The sequence below is a fragment of the Mustela nigripes genome, chromosome 1 (genome assembly GCF_022355385.1).
Source record: "Mustela nigripes isolate SB6536 chromosome 1, MUSNIG.SB6536, whole genome shotgun sequence".
In the NCBI taxonomy this organism is placed as follows: Eukaryota; Metazoa; Chordata; class Mammalia; order Carnivora; family Mustelidae; genus Mustela; species Mustela nigripes.
Genome location: NC_081557.1, coordinates 264,424,141 through 264,435,281, shown reverse-complemented (window position 1 = coordinate 264,435,281; position 11,141 = coordinate 264,424,141).

Below are 11,141 nucleotides of genomic sequence, written 5' to 3'. Positions count from 1 at the left end.
GTTTTGCTTTGAAGCTTAGAGTGATGAAGTTTTTTTCATAATGAACTGTTTCTTGTCCCTTTAAAATTCTGGAGCCTTTCTGCCATCATCTATATTAATTTCTACGAATGTCCTTCTCCCTGTCCGGGAGTGGGGGTGGGGGTACCAAAGGAGAAGATCAGAGAGGAGGGGAGGGTGCAGAGCAGGTAGGAACATAATCCATTTTCCCAACAGCAACAATGGAATAAAATACTTCCTGAAAAAATATGTGTTGCATTCAGACCTACCTGGATAGCAGCGGGTTGGTTTGTTTTTTTCAAGATCCAGGGAGATCTCCTGATGGAAATATATCTACTCATATCCCTAAAAGAGCTCTGATTTCATCCTTTCACTTTCAGACCCGTCCCCACCAGATAATTTTAGGTAAACAGGCCTCTGTATCTTTGAAAAAGCTGATAAGAAGAGAAGTGTCTTTTGAAAAGTACCCCTCAGTAAACATTTGTACTGTAAAGTACAATTCAACTCTAAAAATGTCAACACTTTTATCTCTCACGTGAAGAAGTGCCCCCGAAGTAGCACGACTACTACCTTCTACCTGTGTGCAAAGTTTGGTGCTTTTGTACTAAGTACTTCCCCATACTGTTCTCAAACATAGCGTTCTCAAATGTTTGAGACCAGGGCTCACTGAGTAAATGCTGCCTTCCCCAGAGCAATCCAATAATCTCCAGCATCAAACGGGTGCCTAACAACTCCATTCACCTCCGACACTGTGTGGGCCACATAGGTTAAGGGCTTGCCCCACAAGACCGCCCCCACTGAGACACCAGCTGCAAGCCCAGAGGGCTACCTATGCTTGATAGAACCAGCCTGACTACTAACTTCTGGCTTTCTAGGATCTCCCCTTGAGGTTTCAAAATTCACTGGAATAACTCAAAGACCTCATGAAGGCACTATACTTTTAATTACTGTTTTATTATAAGGGCTACAACTCAGGATCAGCCAAACAGAAGAGACACATAAGACCAGGTCTGAAATGGGAAAGGTTGGGAGCTCTCTGGACCTCTTTGGAGTTTTCATCAAAGCTTCATTACTGCACAGATATGACTGATTACATCCCAGCTGTGTGACTGGACTCCGTTTCCCCACACGATGAGCAGTAACTCATCATTCCCGCCTCCCCCAGCCACCAGTAACCTACTTCCTGTTCCTGTGGATTTGCCTATACTGTCCATTTTGCATAAATGCGATCACACAGTACATGGTCTCTGTGACCGGCTGCTCTCGACTGCCGTGCTATTTTCAAGGTTCATCCACGTAGCATGAATCATTCCTTCATGCCTTTTTACTGAATAGTAATATTCCATTCCGTTGGGAGAAATCACGTATTTTTATCCATTTGTCAGCCTATGGACCCTGGAGCTATTGCTGCTTTCTGGCTATCATGAACAATGTTGCCATGAACATTCGGGTACAAGATTTTATTTGACCATGTTTTCGTCTCTCTTGGATAGTTGAGGAGTAGGGCTGCTATGGCACATGGTATCTCTATATTTAACCTTCCGAAGAGTGAACAACTGTTTTCCAAAGTAGCAGCATCATTTTACGTTCCTACCAGTAGTATGTGAAGACCACCGGATTTTATTTCTCCGCCCAGCAAGAAATTGAAACTCTTCCTCTCACTCCATTTTTTTTTTTTTTAGAGTGAAGTACAGTTGATACACAACGTTACATAAGTTACAGGTGTACAACATAGCGATTTGACAAGTCTCTCCATTTATGCTACGATTATCCCAAGGGCAGCTTGCCATCTGTCGCCATACGATGCTGTTACAATACCTGTTCGGTACCGTTTATACCCCTGATTTATTCAGTCCCTAACTGGAGGCCTGTATCTCCCACTCTCCTTCACTGGTTGTACCCACCCGCCCCCAACCCCTCTGGCAGTCATTAGTTTGTGCTCTGTACTTGTGGGATCTGTTTCTGCTTCTTGTTTGTATATGCATTTGCTTTGTTGCCCAAGCTCCAGCTCCTAAAAACCAGGGAAGAGATTTTATTTGGCCTGGCATGGGTCTATTCTTCCTTCCCGCCAGCTGGAACGCAGATGTGCTGGATGGTGCTGGAACAGCCCGCTAGACAGTGACGTGGGACTCCCGCCTGAGAAATGGTGGCACGAGACGGGAGGAACATGGGTATAGGATGACTGCACCCCATCATACCAACTCTGGGCTGCCTGACGTCGTGGGGAAAGAAAGAAACTTTTATCTTAGTAAGTCACTGTGACTGGTTTTCTGCCACGCTCAGCTGAAACGAATCCTAACTAATAATCATGCGCTGTGGGCCGGGCACCTTCTCTTTGTGCCGGGTGCCGTCCCGTGAAATAGTCCACACGCCTCAGCTCACTGATTCCCCACACGATACCAATGAAGTAAGTCCTGGGACTCTTACCACCTCCCCCTCTTTTTGAGACAGAAAATTGAAGCTTAGGCAAGTCAAACAGCTTGCCCAAGTTCCCAGAGTACGCACAGAAGACACGGCCTCCAGAGCGCAGGTGTGGAGCTGTCCAGCTGAGACACCAACAGAGGAATGAACCAAGAACACACCGGTGATGATGAAACTGAAGCAATGGCGATATATGACTAATAAGCCAGAACTATACTCAGAACCTCAGCTACCTCAACATACCGGTGATGATGAGTAAGAAACTGGCCTTTCGAGATTGGCAGGGCACTGATCCGGACTCCTGTGTGCATTTGCCTAGTGTGTTCCTGGTGGCCAGGATCTTCAGTGGAGAACCAGAATAGAATCTTCAGCATCTGTAGATATGTGTCAACTGTGGTTTACAAACATTAGACTTTAATAATTCATTTAATAGATCACTAAGTAGCCCTTAGCTGCCAGCACAAATAAGAATCTATGGAATGACACGTCTTCCCTGTGCGACGAATGAAGACAGACGTTTGTTAAATTCAGTCTGTCAGAAGGACCTGCAGACCATACCTTGAGAACCATCCTTATAAAATGCTGTCTAAAAAAACAAAACAGGGGCACCTGGGTGGCTCAGTGTGTTAGGCCTCTGCCTTAGTCTCAGGTCATGATCTCAAGGTCCTGGGATCGAGCCCCACATCAGGCTCTCTGCCCAGCGGGGAGCCTGCTTCCCTCTCTCTCTCTGCCTGCCTCTCTGCCTGCTTGTGATCTCTGTCTGTCAAATAAATAAAGAAAGAAAGAATCTTAAAACAAAACAAACAATAGAAACAAAACCCAAAAAATGTTGTTTGAAATTAAGGCTCTCGCTTTATCTGTAGCCCTCTGTTTCTTGTTTCTTTAGATCTCATATGTTTCTCTGTATCTCATACTGGTTTGAGAGTTAAGATAATGATGTTTTGAGATGATTAAATTCAATTAACACTCGCAACACCCTCTAACAGCAGCTGTATGGCATTAGGGACGAAGAATGACTAAGAATGATTACTTCCTTTCTGGAGATCACACTCCACCAGGAAGATGCTAACAAGGTAAGTATAACCCAAGGAGAGAAGTCCATAATAGCGGTAAGTTCTAAGGGAATAGAGAGGAAAGGGGATATTTGTGACTCTGGATGCTGAAGAAATCTTGAACAATCCTCAGGACCCTGCCAAATGGAGAAAAGAGAAGCCAGACTGCAAAAAAGAGTAATAAACACACAAAGCTGTAGGGAAAAATGGAACAGGCTTAGGGAATGACAAGTAGCCCAGGACAATTTATTTATTTAAAACTATATGCAGTTTTCCATAATGAACATGTATTATCATCATAATAAGAATAAAGTAAAATTATTTTTTAAAAAAACTATATGCAGGGGCACCTGGTTGGCTCAGTGGGCTAAAGCCTCTGCCTTCAGCTCAGGTCATGATCTCAGGGTCCTGGGATCGAGCTCCGCATCAGGCTCTCTGCTCTCTCTCTGCCTGCCTCTCTGCCTACTTGTGATCTCTGTCTGTTAAATAAATAAATAAAATATTTAAAAAAAACTATATGCAGTGCTACTGTACTAATGTATATTATAAAAACAAATAAAAATTATAAGGAAAAAATAAGCAATTGTAAAAATATCACTAATCATGGGATGCCTGGGTGGCTCAGTCAGTTAAGCTTCTGCATTTGGCTCAGGTCATGATCTCAGGATGCTGGGATCAAGCCCCGCATCCTGTGTCTTGCTCAGCAGGGAGCCTGTTTCTCCCTCTGCCTGATGCTCCCCCTGCTTGTACTCTTGTGGGCTTGGGCTTGTGCTCTCTCTCTCTCTCTCTCTGATAAATAAACAAACAAACAAACAAATAAATAAATAAATAAATGAAATCCTTTTTAAAAATACTCACTAGACTTTTAAAAAAAATAAAAGGATATTGCTAATCATGGCCGTGGTGAGCACTAAGTAGTAGAAACAGCAAGAACTGAAAGCTCATGAATTTATTTTCTAACTTTGTACTAATAGTCTGAAAGTGAGAAACTTATTTTTGCTTGGCTGCGGGCTTTACTTTCTGCAGGAGAGCGATATTTGGGAAAGGTTATGAGAGCTCATAAAAGCATGATACTCTACTTTGGAATGTTGTGAACCATCCTTCTATAAACACAAAAATTACAGTCACATCAGGTCTATGTGTATGTTGCCAAAAAAGAAGAAAAAAGAGATATTATTAATCATGATGGCTTTTAACACTATTATCAACTAACACTTCAGACCCGCACTCACACTTAAGGAGAAGCTCATCATGTAAAATGGAAAAGATACATCTCTATTTCAAATGTTCTTTATGATGATCTTCAATGTGGGGGCCAGTTCTGGTCCGATGTGGTCAGATGCCTACTGTTTTAAGTCTAAAGCTGCTTAAGGCTCTTACTACGTGTAATCCCGGTCCCTTAGGTTTAAAATTCAGTATTATCTTTAATTTGTAGTTTCTTTTGAGAATTCTTTTAAATCATTTGCCCCCTTGGTGAAGAATAATTTAAAATGAGATAATATAATCTGTAAATCCACTCAAAAAGCATGCAAATCGCACTATGGTTATGGTATATACTGAGAGCAAAGAGGTAAGGATGCTGCCAGCAACCTTCCAGTTTACATCTTCCCTTAGGGTACTAAGTGGCCCTTACTGCCTACAACAAGAGCAGATCAAGTAGGAACCCCCATGCCCCCCCGGGAATGTGTGGGGCACCTCGCTCACTAGTGTACAGACGCGGGGAGCACAGAAGCAGACACCCAGCCGGCATTCGATACGCACCAGCGGAGTGAATGAAGAGGGAGGAGAGGTTGGTGTTCACAGGTAGATCTTAAAGACCCTGATCTTGTAAGCAATGAAGAACTATGGCAGAGTTGTTTTGCCGTTTTTTGTTATTGCTTTAACATGAGAACAGCATGACCAGATCTAGATTTTAGGCTTACGTGATGAGGGCCCGAGCGGAGGACTAACTGGAGGAGCAGATGAAGACTAGGAACTGGAGATCAATTTCAGGAGACGGAGTTGGTAAGACTTGTTGACTGATAAGCAGCGAGGGTGAGGGAAGCATCTGGGATTAGTTCAAGCTGTCTAGTCAGGATGCCTGTGAACTTGGTAATACAGGAAGAGTGACTTTGGGGGAAGGAAGGATGAGGAGGGCTAGTCTGGACCTGCGGGACCGGGGTCTGGAGAGACACAGCAAAAAACCGGCAATGTGAGACTAGAGCTCAGGAGGAAGGCTTGGGAGGAATGACCTATTTCAAAGTGATAATTAAAACAGTATTTGATGAGATTCCTCCAAAAGAGATGATAATTTGAAAGACAAGTTCATCCTATTGCTTCTCAGCTTTAAAACTACTGGACATCTGTGATCTAAAAGATAAAATGTCTTTTTTTTTTTTTTAAAGATTTTATTCATTTATTTGACAGAGAGAGATTACAAGTAGGCAGAGAGGCAGGCAGAGAGAGAGAGGAGAAAGCAGGCTCCCTGCTGAGCAGAGAGCCCGATGCGGGACTCGATCCCAAGACCCCGAGATCATGACCTGAGCCGAAGGCAGCGGCTTAACCCACTGAGCCACCCAGGCACCCTAAAAGATAAAATGTCTTAAAAAGATACTCAAAACCCTCCTTGGTCTTTTGCCTACCTCGGTCTTGTTCAGTCTCCTATTCAACCCACCAGCCTTTAGAACGAGTCTGGATGTGCAGTGGTGTTTGCTGGGGGCAGAGAGATGACTAAGTCTTGGTTGATGGCCTGGGGAAGATCTCCTGGGGAACAGGGACAATAAAACAGAATATTGGGATTCAATAAAATATGGATAATAATAGGAACTATCCCATGGGGTTGTAGCAAGAATTAAGTGAGTTCCGCACATAAAACCCTTAAAACAGTGCTGAATATGCAGTAACTATTATTACAGGAGGGGCATGTACTGGGCCTAGGGGTGTGGCTCCCTTAATTGGGAGCAACTGAGCTGAATTTTAAGTCAGCCAAAATAAGGGGAAATTGGTGGATTTGGAGAAAGACATTCCAGAACTTCTTCCTGATCCCCTGTGTAGTGGGTTGACGGATGGGCCTCAAAAAGATATTTCCAGATCCATATAACCTGTGGATGTAACCTTATTTATAGAAAGGTGAAGGTCTGCAGATGTAATTAAATTAAGGATGCTATGACCAGATCGTCCTGGATTACCTGAGTAGACCCCAAATCCATGACAAGTATCCTTGTAAGAGACAGAAGAAGAGAAGCCATACAGAAGAAGAAAAGGTTCTGGGAAGACCAAGCCCCAGACTGGGGAGATGTGGCCACAAGCTGAAGAAGCCAAGGAACGTGGATCCGAACCACGAACTAGACGAGGAGGAGGAGGGTTCTCTCCTGAGGACTCCGGAAGGCGGGCAGCTCTGCCAACACCTCGATTTCCAATGTCCAGCCTCCAGACGAGAGAATCAGTTTCTGCTATTTTAAGCCACCCAGGCTGTGAGGATGTGTCACAGCAGCCCAGGAAGCCGACAGTCCCTGTCATTCGGAGTCCTCTGCACAACTGACTCTTGGCTAATGGCGAGCAAGATGCAGTCCTTGTTCTGCGCCAGAGGGCCACACAGGAATGGATAAACACGGAAGTTTCTCCTGACACTGAGCCATAGGCGCTCCGAGGTTACGCTCTGAATCCTATATTCAACTGCCCGCTCGCCATCTCTACGTCAATGTCTAGTGGGCATCTCGGACTTGATGTCCCCCAAACAGAGATGCCTGCAGATGCCTGGAGTGGGACATGGATCTCTCCAAGATGGTCAGGAAAGGCTGCAGGGGCAGGGGGTGGCCTAGGCAGGGCGACGAGGGTGAGCGAGAGCAGTGACTGGAGGACGGGCAGTTCCTAGCAAGGCGCTCATTCTGGGTTTGTTTTTGTTTTGCTCCAGGAAGAAAAGCCAGTGGAAGTAAAGAGAGGAAGAGGATGCAGATTCAGGGCAGAGAGGCTCAGAAGGAGTCATGTTTTGGGGCAGGCAGCAGTGGGAGAGCAGACAGGAAGCAGGGTCTTCGAGGGGAAGCGGTCAAGTACACAGTAGAGGCTCAATGATGTCAGCTGTGGGTTTAAATCATCCGGGCTGGAATCCTGGCTCTGTTAGTTACTGGTTATAAACCTGCAGGAAATTACATTTTCTGGATCTTCATTTCCACAACTGCAAAATCAGCCTAAAAATAGCTCCTACCTCACAGGAATGTGTTAGGAGAATTAAATATATTAATGTGTCTGAAAGTACTTGGCTTCGTGTCTGGCGAATAGGCAATAAATGTCATTATTACTATTAAGATCATTAAAAGTAGCAGCAGGTTTAGACTCCGAACGTGAGCCCTGGGAGGAACTTCCGAATCATCTTTTCGATTTCCTCCCTGCACAAGTGGACACACTCGGGTCTGAAGCATCTGTAAATGGGCCAAGTTTAAAGAAATACTTGGAGGCAGAGCCAAGACTTGACTAATCGATTGGAAGTCTCTGCTGTCTCCAAGAAGACTTCATGTATAGATCTGGAAATCGTTAGAACAGAAGTGGTACGTGAATTCGGGGACACAGTCAAAGTAACTGAAGGAGGGGCGCGGTGAATGCGCAGAGAGTGGGGAAAAGAAAAACATGGGAAGAAGAGCTAGCGAAGGAAACTCAGAGTAGGGTCAGGGAGATAAGAGAAGAACCTGAAAAGAGTAATGGAACCAAGACAGGGATTTCAAAGGGAAAAAATGGTCCACTGAGTCCACAGAGTTGCAGAAAGATTATGACTCTGGTGTCAAGTGCTATGTCTGAAGTCACCTGGATTTGCACATCAGTTCCACAAACCAAATTCCGAGATTTGGCTTTCCCACATTTAAAATCAGGATATATTTAGAAAATCTGCTGACTCCTCTAACAAATCCAAATCTGTACCTTCTAAAGTTGGCCATGGCAGGAGATTTTCCACTTGGGGAGGGGAAGCTGGACCTGAGTCCAGACCCTGAAATTCACCTCGCTCCTGTGTGTACTCAGTCTGCTGTAACCACAACCGGCAGACAAGGCCAGCAAGGGGGGGGGGCAGGTGGGGGATAAAACATGGATTTTACATCTCTTTGCCACAGTGTGGCTGAGACAGGTTCTCATATTAAGATACTATTTAGGACCGGACCCCTCATGTTGGGGGCTGGTCATGGAACTCTGTTTCTCTTCCTAGAGCTCGCGACACTGGGAAGGAAAGAGAGAGGGTGGCCTCGCCCCATGGTTTACTCTCAGGGCCTTTGTAAGGTTCACCTTCGCTCTGGTTTTACCTGGAGTCTCCCTGCCCACCCGGATGATTGACACTGGGCAGCCCCGCCTTCCTGGATGCAGATCCCACTGGACAGCCCCAGTGGAGGTCTGGACTGAAGACAAAGAACAAACACATCCTACAAGCAACACAATCCCATGACTAGCGAGCAGAGCTGCTTTCTGCGAGGGAACGGTTCCTTCCTACACTCTCCGCATCCGCGTCCTGAGGTCAGATGAAGGCGCGCGGTCTGGAATGTGGCTCGCCTCTGTGATCCCTGTACCGCACAGCTGAGTGTGCCTGCCCAGGAACAGAGCCAGTGCTCCCGGGGAGATGCCCTCCGTGTCACTCACACCACAATGCCGGGCGTTTCCCAGGATGATCCTGGTGTCCTCTCTCTCCTAGGTGACCTCAGGGTCTCAGTCGGCACCCCCACATGGTTCCCCAGTGTCTACAGTGCTCTCGGCTCCAGGATGCTACATCCACGTGGTTACTCTGACTCGAATCCTCAACGTGACTCCATTTTGGAAAGCTTTAGCCCCAAGACCTAAGAGTATCTGATGCTCTGCTCACAGTTGCCCAACCTTCTAGCTCTCGTAGTCACTACTCCCGCTGTACCTGCTTTTCAACCCCGCCAAGACCTCCTCAAACCTTTCCTCCCCATCTCTTAGCCCTCCAGTTAATCTAACAGTTCTTTGGGTCCCCCCCCCCCCCCCCCCTCTATTCTCAACAGGAAAAGTAGCTCTGCCCTGTCCTGCTCCAGGGAATCTCTCTAGCGGAACTCTGGACTCTCGCCCCACACCCAACTCCTGATTTATCAATTATTTACTCTCTCCTCTCGTCTTCAACTTATCTTTTCCTGGCGGTGTTCCCTAAGCACACAGACTTGACCATTATCTCTTGAAACGACCAGCGCCAACTAACCAACCTTAGATCCCATGACCTGATATTCTCCATGTCTAGATGTCTCTCCTGCCTTGTGGGGCCACGTCTGTCACCCAGTGTCACTCACACACTCTTCACCCCTCTGAAGCCCGACTTCTGTCCCCACCACACTCTGAAACTCCTCCAGACCAGGTTCCAGTGACCTAACAGGCCAGGGTCGCACTTCGCTTCTTATCAAACCTGGCGTCATCTCTAGAAACCTCTTCCTTCTTCTGCTTGTCACACCCACTCACTGGGGTTCCTCTTCCCCTCCAGCAGCTCCTTCTAAGTCTCCCGAAGGCGTCTCTTTTCCTCCTTCTCGGGTAAACGAGGATCCACCCTCCACCTCCTTGCCTTCCCACTGCCTCTGTGCTCTCTAAGCAATTTTGTCATGGCCTAGGGCTCTGTTGGTCGTTTACATATGCTAATCTCAGACATTCTTGGAACCTCAAACCTTATCTTGGTTTCTGGATATTCCTGTTTTCATGGCCTATAGGCACTTAACCTGAACAGGCACTGAACCAAATTTATCATCTTTCCCATTTCCAAAACTGTCTCCTCTGTACTTTCTATCCACGTAGATGATACCCAACATCCATCCAGTGACTCAGGCTAACTGCGTGAGAGAAGCCAAGCTGTTCCTTCCCTCTCCGTCCCCCTCCTCCCCCACCCCAGTTCCTCTGGCTCCAAATCCTGCTGAATTTACCTACCCGCTATCTCTTCAGTCCATCTGTTCATCTCCCTTTGTTGGACACTACTGAAGTCCGACCTTTAGCAATCCTTTTCTGGATCATCTCAATAACTTCCAGACTGCTCTCCTTGCTGGGAACACCGTCTCTCTCCTCCACTCTAAAGATTGGATATTGTTTCTTTCTTTGTCACTGTTATTCATTTATGTCTTCTTTTTCTTTAGTGTCTGCTTTTTAAAAGATATTTATTTATTTATTTATTTATGTATTTGAGACAGAGAGAGAGAGAACAGCAAAGGGAATGGCAGAGGGAGAAGGAGAAGCAGGCGCCCCACTGAGCAGGGAGACCAGCACACAGGGCTCAACCCCAGGATCCTGGGATCATGATCCGAGCTAAAGGCAGACACTTAACCGACTCAGCCATCCAGGTTCCCCTTTATTGTCTTTTTCAAACTAAAATGTAATATACTCTCGGGGGCACCTGGGTGGCTCAGTGGGTTAGGCCACTGCCTTCGGCTCAGGTCATGATCTCAGAGTCCTGGGATCGAGCCCCACATCGGGCTCTCTGCTCAGCAGGGAGCCTGCTTCCCCCTCTCTCTCTGCCTGCCTCTCTGCCTACTTGTGGTCTCTCTCTGTCAAATAAATAAATAAAATTTAAAAAAAAAAAAGAAAAAATAAAATGTAATATACTCTCATTGTGAAATAGCCAAAACGTTTTAAGGTTATAAAGAAAAAAAGTCACCCCCACTTCAGTCCTCAAATCCTACTCCCAAATAAACCTCTTTTTTTCCCCTAAAAATATGATATTAAACATGC